Source organism: Arachis ipaensis, chromosome B10 (genome assembly GCF_059453495.1).
Source record: "Arachis ipaensis isolate K30076 ecotype BB chromosome B10, ASM5945349v1, whole genome shotgun sequence".
NCBI classification, from domain to species: Eukaryota; Viridiplantae; Streptophyta; class Magnoliopsida; order Fabales; family Fabaceae; genus Arachis; species Arachis ipaensis.
Window position 1 is genome coordinate 85,835,286 of NC_142435.1, and position 21,170 is coordinate 85,856,455.

General features: G+C 38.3%; 2 non-coding genes and 1 pseudogene across 2 annotated transcripts; all 3 read left to right on the plus strand.

Moving 5' to 3' along the window:
* Positions 1 to 21,170, plus strand: part of LOC148580710 (uncharacterized) — a 94,223-nt pseudogene that overhangs the window by 21,706 nt on the left and 51,347 nt on the right.
* LOC148580713 (small nucleolar RNA R71) lies at positions 3,806 to 3,912 on the plus strand. The gene has a single exon (XR_015895421.1). It is a non-coding gene; the product is annotated as a small nucleolar RNA R71 (small nucleolar RNA).
* LOC148580714 (small nucleolar RNA R71) lies at positions 13,071 to 13,178 on the plus strand. The gene has a single exon (XR_015896305.1). It is a non-coding gene; the product is annotated as a small nucleolar RNA R71 (small nucleolar RNA).

The following is a 21,170-nucleotide window of genomic DNA, read 5'->3' on the forward strand; positions in this document are numbered from 1 at the left end:
TCAACTCTTATTATTATTTTCCTTTTTCTTATTAGGATCTTATTATTTAGCTAGTCTTATGGGGTGTGTTTGAAGCATATGATTCAAGGCAGATAGTTGCCTTCCCACCTTGTTGGTGAACCAACTTAGCTAAGTGATTACTACACCACAAATTTAAGGACCTACTCCACAACTTGAACATCACTCTGGTCTTTCATAACATCTCTTTTTATTGAACTTAAAAGGACAAGCATACAATAAGCAAGATAAAAATGAAGGCAGGCAATTTGACTAGCAAGCATAGACATAGGCAAAAGCAAACTTAAAGACAGAATTGAAAATTCCTAAGCAACTATGGAAGCATATTCTATTTTATACATGATTTTCCTTATTTAAAAAAAAAACTTGAAAAAGAAAGATGGAACAATGAGAGAACTCCACCACCTTTTACTCTTGGGGATGCTCATGCTCTCCTTCCTGTTTGTCCTCCTTGTGTTTTTCTTGAGTGCTTACACTCCCACTTCCCTTACTTTTTCAAATCAACTTCTTCCAGAAGCCAGCATCTTCCATCTTCTTTTTCAATGTTTCCTTCTGCTGTTTCACCTTCCTTTCCTCTTGTTCTGTGAGATCTTTTTAGACCTTATCATACCTAGGGATTGCAGAATGTAGATTATGCATATGACTAGACATATAGTTCAACTTGGCTTGAGTGTTTATGTTGAACTCCTCCCTGTGTAGTTGCCGTCCTTCATTCAGTACGCTGAACTCATTGGATGCCTTCGTCTGAGCTAGCTGGCGTTGGTTGAGTTCTTGAAGGCGTTTATCTTGATGCTCTTGCCTTTCAGTCACTTGATTGATGGCTTGAGTGAGCTGGGAAGAATGTTCCATTTGCTGTTTCTGCCGCTCCCCTTGTTGATTCATCCAATTAGAAAGGAGTTCTTGACGATCCATCCTTTGGGCTTGAACGTGCAGTTGTTGTTCTTGTCCCTCCATATAACTCCTCGTTAGCTCCTCAATGGCTCCGTGAATGTGATTCAAGTTGATGTTGGTTGGATCATAGTACTCTTCTTGCTGATATTATTCCTGTTGAGGTTCTTCTTGGTGAGGTTCTTTTTGTGGTGTTCTTCTCCCTATTTGAGGTCTTCTTTGTTGTTGGGCGGGTGTCAGATACGTTATACGCCGGAGTGTAACCATCCTTCCAGGGTTTACCAAAGTTGGGTTGCTGTCCTCTCCTTTTGTGGTAGCCGAACCCTTCAATTGTCCCACCAATCCTCCTACAAAATAAAAGAAAAAATAAAATTGTGGGAAGTGGCGGCAAGATTTAAAAGACAAGAAAGAGTAACTACTTTTTAAAATTTTATTTTGTTAACTACTAAGTGCTATTCATAAATGCAAACCAACTGACTAATTAATTTTCCATATATGCAACCTTGGTGACACCAAACTTAGTTTGTGGCAATGTGGTGTAAGATGATTTGTTCAAGGTGCTAAGAGTGACATGCTATGAGTTGCATTCATGTCCTCTTAGTGTGCCTTGAACACCAAACTTGTTCTTCACTATATGTTGCATAAAAGGATTTTTTCAGGGATATGTCAAAGTTGATTTGCGATCCTAACTACTTTAAAAGCATGTAAAACATAGGTTGCCTCCCATGAAGCGCTTCTTTAGCGTCACTAGCTTGACGTTCTTCCTTTGTCAGGGTGGTTGGTAATCCTTCAAATCTTCCCCTCTTGTAGTAAACCTATATCCATTGGCTTCATCAATGATCTCTACATGTTCTAGGGAGAGAACTTTGTTGATGGCAAAAACCTTAGGTAACTGAGATGGGATGGTGGGGAGATGAAATGGGATATCTAGGTAATAAGCTGAGATCACTTTATCCCCTGGAGAGAAATCTTTTGTAGGGATCTTTTTGTTCCTCCATCTCCTTGGTATCTTCTTCTTTGTTTCTTTTGCTGTTATCCTGCTCTTTGTGGTCTCTTTCCCTAGGGAGATTTTGTTGCTGGTCTCATATGATTCTGGTGGTTTTGGCTCCACTTGAGTTTTCTTTAGCTGTGACAGCTGCTGATTCTCTTGTTCATCACCCAAAGGAATTCCAGGGTGTACAGCTTGTGCTTCAATGCTTTTTTCTCCCACCATTGCTCTGTCATGCTCTGCCTTTAGTTACTTGCCTTCCTGACTTGCTTCTTGTGAGGGTTTGAAGACGTTGAAGGTGAGTTGTTCGTCATGTATCCTCAGTATTAGCTCTCCTCGCTCCACATCTATGAGTGCTCTGGCTGTAGCTAAGAATGGTCTTCCCAATATGATTGGGTGAAGGTGACTTTCTTCCTTTTCCAGTATGACAAAGTCTGTGGGAAGGAAGTAGTTCCCAACCTTCACCAGCACGTTTTCAACCACTCCAATTGATTGTTTTTGAGTTTTGTCTGCCAGCCTGATGACTATGTCTGTGGGCATCAGATCATTGATTTGCAGCCTCGTCATAAGGGATAAAGGCATTAAGTTGATGCTTGCTCCCAGATCACAGAGTCCTTTGTCCAACATTGTTTCTCCTATGGCATAAGGAATGTGAAAACTCCCTGGGTCCTTCCTTTTTGTAGGCAGCTCTGGTTGAATGAGAGCACTGCACTCCTTGTTCATCACTATGGTTTATCCTCCCTTGAGTGAGATTTTCCTGGTCAGCAGCTCCTTCATACACTTGATGTATGAGGGTATTTGTTGGAGAGCCTTGATGAATGGTATGTTTACATGGAGAGATGCAAATATGTCAAGAAACCTTGAGTATATTCTCTTCTCTACACCACCATTGAGTAATTGGGGAAAGGGTGCATAGAGTCTCAGCAGCTCCTTTGTGTAATTGTGGTTTCTTGATGATTCTCTTCCTGCTTTCCTGCTGATGTATCTTCAGGTTGTTCTGATGGTTTGTTCGGCTCTTCCTCAGTCTCCTTATCACTTATAGTAACCATCTTGCAATCTTCCCATCTGACTTTCTTTGCTTCACCTCTCGAATTTTTCTCTGTGTCACTTGGGAAGTTATCAGTAGATTTGGGAATCTTCTCAGATAGGTATCCTACTTGAAATTCCAGCCTCTTGATGGTGTCTTCCTGATTCTTGATATTGGCTCGCACCTCCTCTTTGAACACCTTGTTATCTTGAATCTCCTTGCATATGCCTTCAAGTAGAGTCTCAATCCTTGATAGTCTTTCTTCCGATGATGGAGAGTTGAGATTGGAAGGATGAGAATGGCTAGTTTGACTTTGGTATGGATGTTGAGATGTGTTATTAGGTGGGTGCTGATATGATCTCTGTGTGGAATGTTGGTGAGTTGCATTGTTGCTGGGGTTGTGGCGTCTCTGATCTTGGCCTTGATTCTGTTGATTTCCCCAACCAATGTTTGGGTGGTTCCTCCAACTAGGATTATATGTTTTGGAGTATGGGTTATGGTGCTGCCTGGGTGAAATTCCAATGTAGTTGGCCTGTTCCTGATCACCCTCTGCCTCTTCATTCACTCCTTCTTGAGTTGCTGCTGAAGTGGTGATTGCTGCTACTTGATTCCACTCTATCTTCTTGGTGAGGTCAGATAATTACTTGGTAATCATCTTGTTTTGAGCTAGCAGTACATCCACGTTGTTCAGCTCCATTACTCCTCTAGTGTTACCTCTTTCAGAAGCATAGAAATAGTCATTCTCAGCTACAGTCTCAATGACATCTATGGCTTCTTCAATGGTCTTCTTCTTGTTCAGAGATCCCCTGGATGAGTTGTCTACTGCCTTCTTTGATTCATATGAAAGACCTTCATAGAAAATGTGCAACTGCACCCATTCATTGAACATATCTGGTGGGCATCTTCTTGTCAGGTCCTTAAACCTCTCCCATGCTTCATATAGAGTCTCACCATCTTGCTGCCTAAAGGTTTGTACCTTAGCTCTCAACCTGTTGATCCGTTGAGGAGGATAGAATCTTGCCAAGAACTTGTTCACCACATCTTCCCAGGTTGCTAAACTCTCCTTTGGAAAGAATTCCAGCCATTTAGATGCTTTGTCCTTGAGTGAGAAGGGAAATAGAAGTAGTCTATAGGTGTCAGGATAAACACCATTAGACTTCACAGTATCGCATATCCTCAGGAAGGTGGTTAGATGTTGATTGGGGTCTTCTTGGACACTTCCTCCGAATGAACAATTGTTCTGAACAAGGGTGATGAGCTGTGGCTTTAGTTCAAAGTTGTTGGCATGTATGGTTGGCCTTTGGATGCTACTCCCACAGTTTCCTGGGTTTGGGTTGATGTAAGAACTCAGAACTATTCTCTCTTGCCCAGCCTGATGCGCTGGACCTTCTCTGTCATGGTTGTGAGCCTCTTCTTCATGATGGTTTTCCATATTCTCATCCATGTCTGGTTCAAAGTACTCTTCCTCTTCCTCAGCACCAACTACTCTCTTTCCTCTTGCTTCCCTCCTTAATCTAAGGAAGGTCCTCTCAGGTTCAGAATCAAAGGAAGTTGAAGCCCCGCTTCTTCTACCTGTCATACAACCAACAAGGCACAAGCAAGAGAGATAGATGCAGACAGTAATTTTTATAGAAATTCTGTTGGTATGAGTGATGCAATATATCAAACAGTTACTGGGTTAGTGACTGAATTGTAAACAACTAAGAAAATAGGTCGGGGAAAGGGAAGAAAATAGCCAAACAGAAAGTAAATTACTCAAATGAACTTAAATCAAACAAAATAAAAACAAATGCTCAATCTAGTTATCCACAAATTTAATCATTGTTGATACAAAATCAATCCCCGGCAACGGCGCCATAAACTTGATGCACGGAAACTTGTCCTTTAACAAATCTCCCTCGGCAAGTATACTGAATTGTCGTCAAGTAAAAACTCACAATAGAATGAGATCGAATCCTACAGGGATTGATTGGTCAAGCAACTTTAATTGGAAGAATGTTCTAGTTGAGCTAAGCAGAAATTGGGTAGAGAATTGCAGGAAATTAAATGGCGGGAAAGTAAATTGCAGAAAATAAATGACGGAAGGTAAATTGCAGAATCTTAAATGGGGAAGGGGATTTTAGCATGAAAGTAAATAGCAAAAAGTAAAGAGAATGGGTAAGATCAGAAATGGGGAGTTCATTGGGCTTAGGAGATGTTGCATTCTCCAGATCAAGTTCATTTGCATCTCTTCCTCAATCAATGCATTCATTGATCTCCTTGGCAATCTTAAGTGATTGAATTCCAATTCCTTGGTAATTCAATCTCTCAAATCAAATCAATAGCCAATTCCTTGGTCTAATTGCTCATGAGAAGAGATGAAGTATGGTCACTGATTATACCACATGTATTTCTAAATCAAAGTATTGGGAGAATTATATGTCACCATATCCGCCCAAACCCTAATTTGGTCCAACATGAGAAAGCAATTCTAGCATGATCTCTTCATTCCTCTTCCAAGGTTCAGAAGAGATCCAAGTATGAATAGCTTTTTTTCCAAGATAACTACTCAATTGGATGAAGATTGAAAGCTTTCTAGTAAAATCAAGAGAAAAGACTGAAGAAGGATAATGAAAACTATTATTGATCCATCAAATTACAACAGAGCTCCTTAACCCAATGAAAGGGGTTTAGTTGTTCATAGCTCTGGGAAATGAAAGCAGAGATGGAGAGTACATTCTGAAAGTTAAACTATAAGTGCAGAGAAAGTAAAATACAGAGAGTAATTCTAATAATGCCCAAAAGCTCTTCTTTCTAGTTCAAAGCTCTCCCTATTTATACTATTCTTCTGATCTTCTAGTTGATTCTTCAAGTCTTGGATATGGGCCTTTGGATCTTGAGTTGAAGCAGTTATCTTCTTCAGTGGGCTTATCTTTACTTGCAGAGAGAAAGTGTGAAGTAGGCAGGGATTCTAGCTTAGGAGGTTAGTGGTGTTAACGTTAAGTGAAAGTGTGGGTTCGAGAACGTTAGTGACAATCCCCTTTTTCACTAACGTTCCTAACCCAAGGATGCTCCACGTTAACTTCAACGTTAGTGGCATCAACGTGACCACTAGCGTTGCCTCTTGGTCCTTCGCACAAGTTATTGGGACTTACTTTTTCCAATAATGTTGAGAATCCTCCTTTCTCCCTACGTTAGAGTTCACGTTAGTGTGGCTAACATGACCTTTAACGTAGGCTTGCCACATTTTCGAGAACGTTAGTGACACTTACCTTTGTCACTAACGTTCCAAAATGCCCCTACTTCCCACATTAGAGTTCACGTTAACTAGGTTAACGTGGCTTCTAACGTGGTATTGCTAGCCATCTCCAATGTTAGTGACAAAGGTGAGTGTCACTAACGTTGGCTCATCATCCCTTTTACTCACGTTAGCTTCCATCTTAATGTAGTTAACGTGGGAGTTAACGTGGCTCATAGTGGCTTATCCCAACGTTACTGACAAAGGTGAGTGTCACTAACGTTGGTGATTCTTTGCTCCCTCTACGTTAGAGTCCACGTTAACTGAGTTAACGTGGCAACTAACGTGGCTCAAAATGGCTTAGCTCAACATTAGTGACAAAGGTGAGTGTCACTAACGTTGGTCATTCTTTTGTTTCCCCACGTTAGAGTCCACGTTAACTGAGTTAACGTGGCTCTTAACGTGGCCAATATGAGCTTGGTCCAACGTTAGTGACAAAGGTGAGTGTCACTAACGTTGGCTTCATTTTCTTCTTCCATGTTAACTACCACGTTAATGTAGTTAACGTGGCAATTAACGTGGGCTATGATGGCTTCGAGGACGTTATTGGCGATTACTTTTCTCATTAACGTTGCAAGCTAGCTCCCCTTCCACAGTAGAGGTCACGTTAGTTAGACTAACGTGGCTGCTAACGTGGTTCTTCCTTGCTTCCTTTGTCCTGAAATCAAGCAATAAAGTGTATCAAAGTTCTAGTCCATGTTATGAGACATGCATCATCCAATTTGTCATTCAATTCATGCATAATTCTCATGAATTCATATAAAAATCACAATGTTATCTTAAATCAAGATGTAAGTGAAATTCTACCCAAAACTTGCTTATTTCCTAAGAAAGTGCATGAAACTACCCTAAAACCATAAAGAAAAGGTCAGTGAAACTGGCCAAAATGCCCTGGCATCAGCAGGAGCAGAGCAGGCTGCGCCACAGCAGGAGGAGCCACACCAGATTCAGGCCGCAGACCCAGAGATTCCTATACAGTCAGAGCCTCCGCTGCAGCAGACAGATCCTCCTACCCTCATCCAATCTGCAGATCTTCAGGCCACCACCGAGACTCCAGTAGCCCATCCTTCTGGTGATGACACTCCTTCACACCCAGCTTGAGTGAGCATCGAGGACGATGCTTTACTTTAAGTGTGGGGAGGTCGCCATCCCTGGCATATCTTTTTGGTGAACCACTACAGACTCTTTTATCTTATTTTGTTTATTTTTCTGCAGTTTTATCTTTATTTTTATTTTTCAGTACTTATACATTGTTCTTTTCATGTATTTTTACTTTATTTCCATATTTTGTACTTTAGTTCATATTTTAGCCATTTAGTTTAGTTTGCAATTCTAAACTTATTAGTTATAGAATATGTGGATCAATTAGTATAGTTTACCCTTTTAGCATATAATAGTTTGATTTAATTGAAAATAAAAGGAGTAAACTAGAAAATTTAGTAAATCAAAACAATCCACACACCTTGTATATATAGCATTACATGTTAGTTAGTTAACAACATTTCATCAAGGAACAACACTAAGATTTTAAGGGCCACCCTAAGATTTACTTTGAGAATAATGGAAACTCTTAATTTTTACTTGCATGACATATATAACTGATATATGATTTTTGAGCTGGAGAACACACAGCCTGTGAGTTTTGAGCTTAATTGTATGGTTGCATTCAAACCATAAATTTTATTCCTGTGTGTTTTGCCCTTCTTTTTCATTCTGATGTTCTTTACTTTGTTTTAATATATATGTCCAATTATAGAATATAGATACATACCAAGAGATGATTGAGGCCATCATTTGAATTTTTCCTCACTTATCCCAAATTAGCCTACCTTTTACATCACCCTTGTTAGCCCCCTTGAGCTTTTTAATCCCCTCTTGATCTATAAACCACATTACTAGACTTAAGTAGAAAAATAAAATAAAAATCCCAAGTTGAATCCTTGGTTAGCTTAAGATAGAAATTGTGTATTGTTTAAGTGTGGGGAACTTTATGGGAACATGGGATGATAGAAACAAAGTAGGAATTTAAAAAGAATAAGATGTTTCAAAATAAAAATTTGGGAAGCATGCTCATGTGAAATCAAAACAATTGAATTACCAGGTGCATTAAAAAAAATTTTCAGTATTTAAATAAAGGGGATACAAAAATTCCCCAATTGCAAAATAAAAAGAATCAATGCACATGGGACAAAATTAAAGTTAATGCATGAGCTTGCAATACAAAGTGGAAAAATTTGGGCAAATAGGTTAAAGAAACTTTGATTTATAAAGTATGTATGTTAGGTGAGATCTTAGACTAATCAAGGATTCACTTATTTGCTCACTTAGCCTTATACATATACCCTTACCTTTACCTTGGCCCCATTACAACCTTGAATAAGACCTCATGATTTTTGTATGTCTGTATTCTATAATTATTGATTGGTTAGATAAAGAACAAAGTTATAGAAAGTAAGGATAGAAGAAGAATAGAGTGATTAACCCAATAAACACTGAGTGACTAGAGAGTAAACACAAAATCCAGTGAGGGTTCAATAGCTCATCACCATATATCTCTGCTTAAATTGTTAATTGTCTTGCAAGTTTGTGAAATATTTTTACCCATCTCAATTGTAAACGTGCTTTAACATTATCTAAAGGTTTGGCTATGCATATATGATTCCTTGAGGATATGAATTAATTTAACTACATGTAAGCTTTATATACAAGTGAATAACAATTAGAATTGCATGATTCATTTAGGTAGTTGCATTTAGAATAGATTGCATTGCATGAGATTCCACCACTTTAACCTTACCTTACTCTTTATCTTGGATTTAGCATGAGGACATGCTATTGTTTAAGTGTGGGGAGGTTGATAAACCCATATTTCATGATATATTTTGTTCTCAATTTAAGCGATTTATTCAACCCTTCACCCACTTATTCAGGTGAAATTGCATGGTTTTACTTTTCCTTCCTTATTATGTGATATATGTGAAAAACATGTTTCCTATGCTTTAAAAATAATTATTATAATTACCTTTTATTACCATTCGATGCCGTGATTTGTGTGTTGAGTATTTTCAGATCTCCTAAGGTAGGAATGATTTAAAGGATGGAAAGGAAACATACAAAAATGGAAGGAAAGCACAAAATGGAGTTTTTGAAGAAACTAGCAGCGACGCGAATGCATGGACGACGCAGCCGCGTGCCTAGCCCGAAAAGATAGTGACGCGAATGCGTGACTGACGCGGACGCGCGCTTTGAGCAGAACACAGATGACGCTTACGCGTGACCGAAGCAAACGCGTGACAGACGCCACGCACCAGAAACTGCAGAAAATGCTCCCAGCGATTTCTGAAACCCTTTTTGGCCCAGATCCAAGTACAGAAAGCACAGATTAGAGGTTATAAAGTGGGGGAATGCATCCATTCAGGAGGAGGCCTTCAATTATTCACTTTTCATAGTTTAGATGTAGTTTTTAGAGGGAGAGGTTCTCTCATCTCTCTTAGGTTTTAGGATTAGGATTCCTCTTAAAGGATTTAGGATTTCAACTCTTCATCAGGTTCAATATTTCTTTTACTTTATATTTCTCTTTTACTTTCAGATACTTTAATGCTCTCATTTAATTACTTATGTTGCCAAATTGGCCTATGAACTCTTTATGTTTAGATTAATTTTCTCTTATTAATGCAATTGAGGTATTTTAGATTTATGATTCTTGTTTAGCTTTTTATATTCTTGGCTTTAATTGATTAATTGGAGGCTCTTGAGTTATCAACTTATCGTGATTGGTTGTTATGTCGGCTAATTGATTGGAATTCCACTAACTCTAGTCTTTCCTTAGGAGTTGGCTAGGACTTGGGAATCTAACTAATTAGTTCACTTGACTTTCCCTTGCTTTCGTAAAGGTTAACTAAATGGGATTAACTTCAATTCTCATAGGAGTAACTAGGATAGGACTTCCGAATTTTCATACCTTGCCAAGAGTTTATTTTACAGTTATTTATTTATTTTACTTGTCATTTAAATTACTTGTTCCTTACTTTCAAAACCCCCAATTTACAAAACTCATAACCAATAATAAGAACACCTCCCTGTTGTTCCTTGAGAAGACGACCCGAGGTTTAAATACTTTGGTTATCAATTTTTAAGGGGTTTGTTACTTGTGACAACCAAAATGTTTGTACGAAAGGATTTTCTGTTGGTTTAGAAGCTATACTTACAACGCGATCATATTTTTATATTTCTTTACCGATAGAAAAACCGATCGTCAGATGTATTGTGGTGATGTTTTGAGGGGCATGGAATGAATTTAGTGGATTGTGAAATGAATTTTATGGTTGATATGGATCATGGAGGAAATTTTGTGTTGAGGTATCATCAAGTGATGAAGGATTTTCGTATGAGAAGCTGGGAGGTGAGGTTGGACAATTTTGCATGAATGAATTGAAGGTTTGATCAAGTGATGATGGCTCTTGATTAATGGAGTATGACACATTGAATGTTCTCTGATTTTGATCCTCCCAATCACAACTTGAAGAATTGTGGAAATCATCACAGTTTGGATCATCTTGTGGCATTGGGGGAAAATCTTGCATCAATTTATTGAAAGTGCACTCCAATGAAGATGTCTCTTGATGAACAAAGTATGGATCATTTAGATTTGTTTGATTTTGACTTTCCCAGCCACAATATAAGTAGTTGTTAGACTCATCAAAATCTGGATCATATTGTGTCTCTGGAAAGTGTCCCATTTTAACTGAATGTTCACACTCTTGTTGACATGTCCAGACACCATGAAGGTAATGGCATAAATTATCTTGTGGCTCTGGATCATATCTCATGTGAATTGCTTCATCATCTATCATTTCTTAGTGATATTCCCAGCCACTATTAGAATAATGACTTGAATCATTTTGTGGTGGTGGAAAATATCCCATATGATTCTCTTGCTCATCTTGTGGTTCTGAAGCATATCTCTATTGATTGGAGTGCTCAGAATTTGTGTTTTCTTGGTGATATTCCTAGCCACCATTAGAATAGTCAATTGGTGATGGTGGGTAATATCCCATAAAATTTGTTTGATCACAAGATGAGTTGAACTCCATTTAAATTTTGTAAAGCACAACACCAATGAAAATTGAAATTCATATCACAGAGAATAATTTCTTAGTGAGGCAATAACTCAAACAACTTGCTATCATCTTAAAACAGAGAACAAAAACAAAGAAAATGCTTAATCTAGGCTTCTCACCCACTTAATCATTGTCGATCTATATCAATCCCCAACAACGGCGCCAAAAACTTGATGGGTGGAAATTAGAATTCCACACAAACTCACCGGCAAGTGTACCGGCTCGCATCAAGTAGTAATAACTCACAAGAGTGAGGTCAATCCCACAGGGATTGATGGATCAAGCAACTTTAGTAAGGTGATTAGTTTAGTCAAGCTAACAGTGATGAATTGAATGAAATTGAAGTAATAAAATGTAAATTTGCAGGAATTTTAAATTGCAGGAAGTAAATTTGACAAAATCTTAAAGAGCAAGAAATGAAAATTGCAGTAACTGTAAAGGAAATTGGGTGCACGAAATTAAATGAGCCTGTTTTCTTGAGCTATCTGCCATCTCTACTGAGATTTTAGCAGCTTGCACCCTATAGATTCCCAGTTTCTCTATTACAGAGAAGGGCATGAGGTTTATTCCTGAACCAAGGTCACATAGAGCCTTAAAGATCATGGTGCCTTTGGTGAAGGGTATTATGAACTTTCCAAGATTCTGTCTCTTCTGAGGCAATGTCAGTTGATCCAGATCACTTAGTTCATTGATGAACAAGGGAGGTTCAACTTCCCAAGTATCAATGCCAAATAATTTGGCATTCAGCTTCATGATTGCACCAAGAAACTTGGCAGTTTGCTCTTCAGTAACATCCTCATTCTCTTCAGAAGAGGAATACTCATCAGAGCTCATGAAGGGCATAAGGAGGTTCAATGGAATCTCTATGGTCTCTAGATGAGCCTCAGAGTCCTTTGGTTCCTCAGGGGGAAGCTCCTTATTGATCACTGGACGTCCCAGGAGGTCTTCCTCCTTGGGAATCACGTCCTCTCCTTCCCTTACAGGTTCGGCCATGGTGCTTATGTCAATGGCCTTGCACTCTCCTTTTGGGTTCTCTTCTGTATTGCTTGGGAGAGTACTAGGAGGGATTTCAGTGATCCTTTTACTCAGCTGGCCCACTTGTGCTTCCAGATTTCTAATGGAAGACCTTGTTTCATTCATGAAACTTACAGTGGCCTTAGATAGATCAGAGACTAGATTTGCTAAATTAGAAGCATTTTGTTCAGAGTTCTCTGTCTGTTGCTGAGTTGATGATGGGAAAGGCTTGCTATTGCTAAACCTGTTTCTTCCACCATTATTAAAGCCTTGTTGGGGCTTTTAATCCTTCCATGAGAAATTTGGATGATTTCTCCATGTTGAGTTATAGGTGTTTCCATAAGGTTCACCTAAGTAATTTACCTCTGCTATTGCAGGGTTCTCAGGATCATAAGCTTCTTCTTCATAAGAAGCCTCTTGAGTACTGTTGGATACAGCTTGCATTCCATGCAGACTCTAAGAGATCATATTAACTTGCTGAGTCAATATTTTATTCTGAGCCAATATGGCATTCAGAGTATCAACTTCAAGAACTCCCTTCTTCATAGGCGTCCCATTACTCACAGGATTCCTTTCAGAAGTGTACATGAACTGGTTGTTAGCAACCATGTCAATGAGTTCTTGAGCTTCTGCAGGCATTTTCTTTAGGTGAATGGATCCACCTGCAGAAGTGTCCAGTGACATCTTTGATAGCTCAGATAAACCATCATAGAATATATCCAGGATGGTCCATTCTGAAAGCATGTCAGAAGGACACTTTTTGGTCAACTGTTTGTATCTTTCCCAAGCTTCATAGAGGGATTCACCTTTTTTCTGTCTGAAGGTTTGAACATCAGCTCTAAGCTTGCTCAGCTTTTGAGGAGGAAAGTACTTGGCTAAGAAAGCCGTGACCAGCTTATCCCAAGAGTTCAGGCTGTCTTTGGGTTGAGAATCCAACCATAATCTAGCTCTGTCTCTTACAGCAAAAGGGAAAAGCATGAGCCTGTAGACTTCAGGATCTACTCCATTAGTCTTAACAGTATCACATATCTACAAGAATTCAGTCAAGAACTGAAAAGGATCTTCAGATGGAAGTCCATGAAACTTGCAGTTCTGCTGCATCAAAGAAACTAATTGAGGTTTCAGCTCAAAGTTGTTTGCTCCTATGGCAGGAATGGAGATGCTTCTTCCATGTAAATTGGAATTAGGTGCAGTAAAGTCACTAAGCATCTTCGTTACATTATTATTATTTTCGGCTGCCATCTCCTTTTCCTGTTCGAAAATTTCTGAAAGGTTTTCTCTGGATTGTTGTAATTTAGCTTCTCTTAGTTTTCTCTTCAGAGTCCTTTCAGGTTCTGGATCTGCTTCCACAAGAATGTTCTTATCCTTGCTCCTGCTCATATGACAAAGAAGAGGGCACAGAAAAATAATAATAATAGAGATTCTCTTTACCATAGTATAGGGGTTCCCTTATGTGAGTAGAAGAAGAGGGGGAGACAAAGAATGTAATATAATGGAAGAAACACAACTGTGAGGAGGCTAGAGATGTGAGATGAGATGTTAGGATATGAATGAATAAATAGAATGAGATGGTAGAGGGAAAATTTTCGAAAATTATTTTGAAAAAGAGTTAGTGATTTTTGAAAATAGTTTTTGAAAAATGTTTAGTATTTTTTTCAAAAATTTTTGAAATCAAAAATAAAAATAAAAATAATTAGTTAATTAAAAAGAAATTTTTGAAAAAGGGGGAGATATTTTCGAAAATTAGAGAGAGAGAGTTAGTTAGGTAGTTTTGAAAAAGTTAAGAAACAAACAAAAAGTTAGTTAGTTAGTTGAAACAAATTTTTGAAAAGATAAGAAGTTAGGAAGTTAGAAAAGATATTTTGAAATCAAATTTTTGAAAAAGATAAGGTAAGAAGATATTTTGAAAAGATATGATAGAAATTAATTTTTGAAAAAGATTTGATTTTTAAAATCACAATTAATGACTTGATTCACAAGAAATCACAAGATATGATTCTAGAACTTAAAGTTTGAATCTTTCTTAACAAGCAAGTAACAAACTTCAAATTTTTGAATCAAAACATTAATTGTTTATGTTATTTTCGAAAATTTTGGTATAAAAATAAGAAAAAGATTTTTGAAAAATATTTTTGGAATTTTCGAAAATAACTAAGTATTTTGGAAAAGATTTGATTTTTGAAAAATATTTTGAAAAAGATAAGATTTTCAAATTGAAAATTTGATTTGACTTATAAGAAACAACTTGATTTTAAAAAATTTTGAAAAAGTCAACTCAAATTTTCGAATTTGATGAGAGGAAAAAGGAAAAGATATTTTTTTTTTATTTTTGAATTTTTATGATGAGAGACAAAAACACTAAAAAGATGCAATGCATGAAATTTTTAGATCAAAACATGTGATGCATGCAAGAATGCTATGAATGTCAAGATGAACACTAAGAACACTATGAATGTCAAGATGAACATCATGGACACAATTTTGAAAAATTTTTAATGCAAAGAAAACATGCAAGACACCAAACTTAGAATTCTTTAATGCTTAGGCACTAAGAATTCAAAAATGCATATGATAAACATGAAAAGACAAAAAACAAAAAATCATCAAGATCAAACAAGAAGACTTACCAAGAACAACTTGAAGATCATGAAGAACACTATGAATGCATGATATTTTCGAAAAAAATGCAAGATGCATATGCAAGTGACACCAAACTTATAATGTGACTCAAGACTCAAACAAGAAACAAAAAAATATTTTTTTTTTGATTTTTATGATTTTCTAATTTAAAATTTTTTTTTTCAAAAATTATATGAAAAGGAAAAATAGGGATTCCAAAATTTTTAACATGAATTCCAGGAATCTTGCATTCTTAGTCTAAAGCTTCAGTCCAGGAATTAGACATGGCTCACTAGCCAGCCAAGCTTTCAAAGAAAGCTCCAGTCCAAAACACTAGACATGGCCAATGGCCAGCCAAGCTTCAGCATTTAACACTAGAGTATATTGCTCTTGATAACAAATTGCTGCTCATCATTTATCAAGTATGTAACTTACCTCTGATGGTTTGGAAGCCTCAGTCCAAAAGAATTTAGACATGGCTTTACAGCCAGCCAGGCTTCACATGCTTCATGAAACACTAGAATTCATTCTTAAAAATCTTGAATAAAATTTTTGAAAACATTTTTATTTTTATTATTTTTTTTTTCGAAAACAGATGGGAGATTTTTGAAAATATTTTTGAAAAATTTTTGAAAATAAAATAAAAAGAAAATTACCTAATCTGAGCAACAGGATGAGCCGTCAGTTGTCCAAACACAAACAATCCCCGGCAACGGCGCCAAAAACTTGGTGCTGTTGCCGGATCAAAATTTGGTACTGATGTTACCGGACCAAAAGCTTGCCAAAAACTCGAACAATCCCCGGTAACGGCGCCAAAAACTTGGTGCACGAAATTGTGATGTCCAGGCTCGAACAATCCCTGGCAACGTGAGCAACTTGGTACGCGTAATCGTAATTACACTTTAATTATGTAAAATTCATGGCTCCTTCTTTCCCTGGCAATGGCGCCAATAACATGGTGCCAATACCATGGTTCACAACTTCGATACAACTAACCAGCAAGTGCACTGGGTCGTCCAAGTAATACCTTACGTGAGTAAGGGTCGAATCCCACGGAGATTGTTGGTATGAAGCAAGCTATGGTCACCTTGCAAATCTCAGTTAGGCAGATATAAATTGATAATGGTGTTTTCGAATAATAAATAATAGAATAGGAATAGAGGTACTTATGTAAATCATTGGTAGAAATTTCAGATAAGCGAATGGAGATGCTTTTCGTTCCTCAGAACCTCTGCTTTCCTGCTATCTTCATCCAATCAGTCTTACTCCTTTCCATGGCTGGCTTTATGTGATACATCACCACTGTCAATGGCTACTTTCGGTTATCTCTCGGGAAAATGATCCAATGCCCTGTCACGGCACGGCTAATCGTCTGGAGGCATCACCCTTGCCAATGGCTTCATCTTATCCTCTCAGTGAATAATATGGTCACGCACCCTGTCATAGCACGGCTATTCATCTGTCGGTTCTCGATCATGCTGGAATAGGATTTACTATCCTTTTGCATCTGTCACTAACGCCCTGCAATCGCGAGTTAGGAGCTCGTCACAGTCATTCAATCATTGAATCCTACTCGGAATACCACAGACAAGGTTTAGACTTTCCGGATTCTCTTGAATGCCGCCATCATTCTAGCTTACGCCACGAAGATTCTGGTTAAGAGATCTAAGAGATATTCATTCTAGCTTATTTCATGTAGAACGGAAGTGTTTGTCAGGCACGCGTTCATAAGGGAGAAGGATGATGAGCGTCACACATAATCATCACCTTCATCACGTTCTTGGATGCGAATGGATATCTTAGAAGAGAAATAAGAAGAATTGAATAGAAAACAGTAGTACTTTGCATTAATCTTTGAGGAACAGCAGAGCTCCACACCTTAATCTATGGAGTGTAGAAACTCTACCGTTGAAAATACATAAGTGAAGGTCCAGGCATGGCCGAGATGGCCAGCCCCCTAAACGTGATCAATAGTCTCCTAAGATGAACAATGGAATAAAACTGAGACCAAAGATACCTAATACCATAGTAAGAGGTCCTATTTATAATAAACTAGCTACTAGGGTTTACATGAGTAAGTAATTGATGCATAAATCCACTTCCTGGGCCCACTTGGTGTGTGTTTGGGCTGTGCCTGAGTGTTGCACGTGCAGAGGCCATTTGTGGAGTTGAACGCCAGTTTCTGTGCCAGTTTGGGCGTTCAACTCTGGTTTTGGATCCTTTTCTGGCGCTGGACGCCAGATTTGGGCAGAAGGCTTGCGTTGAACGCCAGTTTACGTCGTCTATTATTGGCCAAAGTATGAACTATTATATATTTCTGGAAAGCCCTGGATGTCTACTTTCCAACGCAATTGGAAGCGCGCCATTTCGAGTTTTGTAGCTCCAGAAAATCCACTTTGAGTGCAGGGAGGTCAGAATCCAACAGCATCAGCAGTCCTTCTTCAACCTCTGAATCTGATTTTTGCTCAAGTCCCTCAATTTCAGCCAGAAAATACCTGAAATCACAGAAAAACACACAAACTCATAGTAAAGTCCAGAAATGTGAATTTAACATAAAAACTAATGAAAACATCCCTAAAAGTAACTAGATCCTACTAAAAACATACTAAAAACAATGTCAAAAAGCGTATAAATTATCCGCTCATCAAGTTTCCCTCTGAGGAACCAAAGGAATCTAAGACTCATCTAGAGACCATAGAGATTCCATTGAACCTTCTTATGCAATTCATGAGCTCTGAAGAGTACTCCTCTTCTGAAGAGAATGAAGATGTTACTGAAGAGCAAATTGCCAAGTTCTTTGGTGCAATCATGAAGCTGAATGCCAATTTATTTGGTAATGAGACTTGGGGAGATGAACCTCCCCTGTTCACTAATGAACTGAATGCATTGGATCAACTAAGATTGCCTTAGAAGAAATAGGATCCTGGAAAGTTCCTGATACCTTGTACCATAGGTACCATGACCTTTGAGAAGGCTCTATGTGACCTGGGGTCAGGAATAAACCTCATGCCACTCTCTGTAATGGAGAAACTGGGAATCTTTGAGGTACAAGCTGCTAAAATCTCATTAGAGATGGTAGACAATTCCAGAAAACAGGCTTATAGACAAGTAGAGGACATATCAGTAAAGGTTAAAGGCCTTTACATCCCTGCTGATTTCATAATCCTAGATACTGGGAAGGATGAGGATGAATCCATCATCCTTGGAAGACCCTTCCTAGCCACAGCAAGAGCTGTGATTGATGTTGACAGAGGTGAACTAGTCCTTCAAGTGAATGAGGACTCCCTTGTGTTTCAAACTCAAAGTTATCCTTCTGTGAACATGAAAAAAAGGCAGAGTAAGCTTCTCTCAAAACAGAGTCAACCAGAGCCCCTACAGTCAAACTTTAAGTTTGGTGTTGGGAGGCTACAACCAAACTCTAAGTTTGGTGTTGAACTCCCATATCCAAACTCTAAGTTAGGTGTTGGGGAGTCTCAACAATGCTCTGAACATCTGTGAGGCTCCATGAGAGCCCACTGTCAAGCTATTGACATTAAAGAAGCGCTTGTTAGGAGGCAACCCAATTTTTATTTATCTAATTTTATTTTTATTGTTATTTCATGTTTTATTAGGTTCACGATCATGTGGAGTCACAAAATAAATATAAAAATTTAAAATGGAATCAAAAACAGCAGAAGAAAAATCACACCCTGGAGGAGGATCTCACCGGCATTTAAACGCCAGTAAGGAGCATCTGTCTGGCGTTCAACGCCAGAACAGAGCATGTTTCTGGCGTTGAACGCCAGAAACAAGCAGCATCCTGGCGTTCAGACGCCAGAAATGCACAGTGAAGAAGAGCTGGTGCTGAACGCCATAAACAAGCATCTCGCTGGCGTTCAACGCCAGAAATATGCTGCATCTGGGCGTTGAACGCCCAGAACAAGCATCAGTTCGGCGTTTTGATGCCAAGGCATCTTAGGCTAGTTTCACTAGCATTTTTCTGTTATTTTTAGTTGTTTTATGCATTTTCTTGAGCCTTAAGTAATCATTTGGGCCAAATAGTCATGCTTGTCTTAAATCATTCAAACATGAAGATTTTGATGCAAATTCCATGAGTTTTTAGTTATATTCCTTGAATGCTATGAATGAAAGATTTCTCATGAAATTTTGTAAGACTTTGATGCAGTTGTTTGGATGATTTCAGGGAAGAAGAAGCTAGGCAAGGAAGCAACAAAATCAATAAAGGAAGCTTGAATATCACATGTGGAGTTTAAGTTCCAGTTTAAGCTTAAACTGGAGCTTAAACGCCAAAACCATGAGAGCTAAGGAAATGCTGAAAGTGGCATTTAACCTCCAGTTTAACCTTAAACTGGAAGTTAAACGCCAGAATTAGAAATGCACCAGGGAGCATTTCCACGTTTAAGCTCCAGTTTAACCTTAAACTGGAGCTTAAACGTGTTCGACTATTTTTTCTCCTCCAGGGTTGCTTTCTCATTTCCACGTTTAAGCTTCAGTTTAACCTTAAACTGAAGCTTAAACGTGCTCGAGCTTGTGCCTCCAGGGAGTGCCAGCGTTTAAGCTCCAGTTTAAGCTTAAACTGGAGCTTAAACGTGTTATATGGAACAGCTTGACCATGCCTTCTTCAAACATAAATTACTTGAGCTACAAAACTCCAAATGAGGTGATTCAAAATGCATTGGAAAGAAGACATCTAGAGCTTTCCAAGCATATATGGAATGCATGGTGGATACTAAAAATTGAGGGAGAAAACAGCCCCGTAATGTGCATAGAAGAGCATAGTACCAACATGCAATCAGGCCAGCTGACCTCTTCACCTTCCATGGAGTATAACTCGAGTTGTAGAACTCCAAATGATGCGCTTCCAGTTGCATTGGAAAGTAGACATCCAGAGCTTTCCAACGATGTATAGAAGTATGGGGTGGACAATGCAACTGAGCTCCCAAAATTGGCATTTTCGAGCACGTTTAAGTGACTTAAACGTTGGCTTAAACGCTGTCAAACCAACCAGCAACCTTGTCACCTTCAATCAAGCATAACTTGAGCTATAGAGATCCAATTGAGGTGCTTCCAGTTGCGTTAGAAAGCTGACATCCATAGCTTTCCAACGAGGTATAATAGTCTATATTTGGCATCAAATTGGCAAGGTTGACAAGAGAACAAAGTGACGACTCTAGAAAGGGGGGTGCAACGTTTGAGTGTAGTTTAATGGATCATTATCCTTTTTGGATCAATTATGTCACTCTACCCTTCAAGCAAGCAAGGCCCATCAACAACACCAAATCAAGGCCACAAGAATCATCTAGAATAGTTTATTTTCATTTGATTGTAATTTGCTTTGAATTTCATTTTCATTTTGTAATTTAGGGAGCCTATTTAAAGGCCTTAGTTTCTGCATTGGAGACACACGGGGGATTGAGGGGGAATCCAGCCCCTGAGGAGGGAGTTTTTACGGAGAGAGAACTTTGGATCATTTTCCTTTAGTTTTGTAATTGAATTCAGAGCTATGACTCACTAAACCCCTTTCATTGGGTTAGGGAGCTCTATTGTAATTCAATGAATCAATAATAGTTTTATCTTCTTCTTCAATCTTTTCTCTTGAATTTTGTTAGAAAGCTTCTCGATCTAATTCCATTGGGTAGTTGTCTTGGGAAAGAAACTACCCATAATTGGAATCCTTCGGAACCTTGGGAAAGGAATGGAGGATTCATGCTAGAGAAGCTTTCTCACAGTGAATTGGATTGGGGTTTGGATGGATATTGTGACATGTAATCCTACCAAATTGTGATTCATGAAACTGTGTGGTATAATCAGTGATCGAGCATCATCTCTTCTTATGAACATTTAAACCAAGGGATTGGAAATTTGTTTGTTTTTAGAGAGAATTGGTGAGCCAAGGGATTGGGATCCAATCATATAAGATTTCCAAGCAAAATTCAATGAATGCATTGGTTGAGGAAGGGATAAAAGTTGTTTTGATTCGGAGATCTCAATATCTCCTAACACCCAATGAACTCCCATTTCTGATTTACCACTTTCTCTTTACATTCTGCAATTAAATTCATGCAATCACCCCCATCCCTTTTAATTTCAGCAATTTAGCTTCTCGCTCTTTAATTCATGCAATTTTACATTCCGCAATTCTCATCAAAATCTTGATTCCGCTCAACTAGAACATACTTCTAATCCGAATTGCTCACTCAACCAATCCTTGTGGGATTC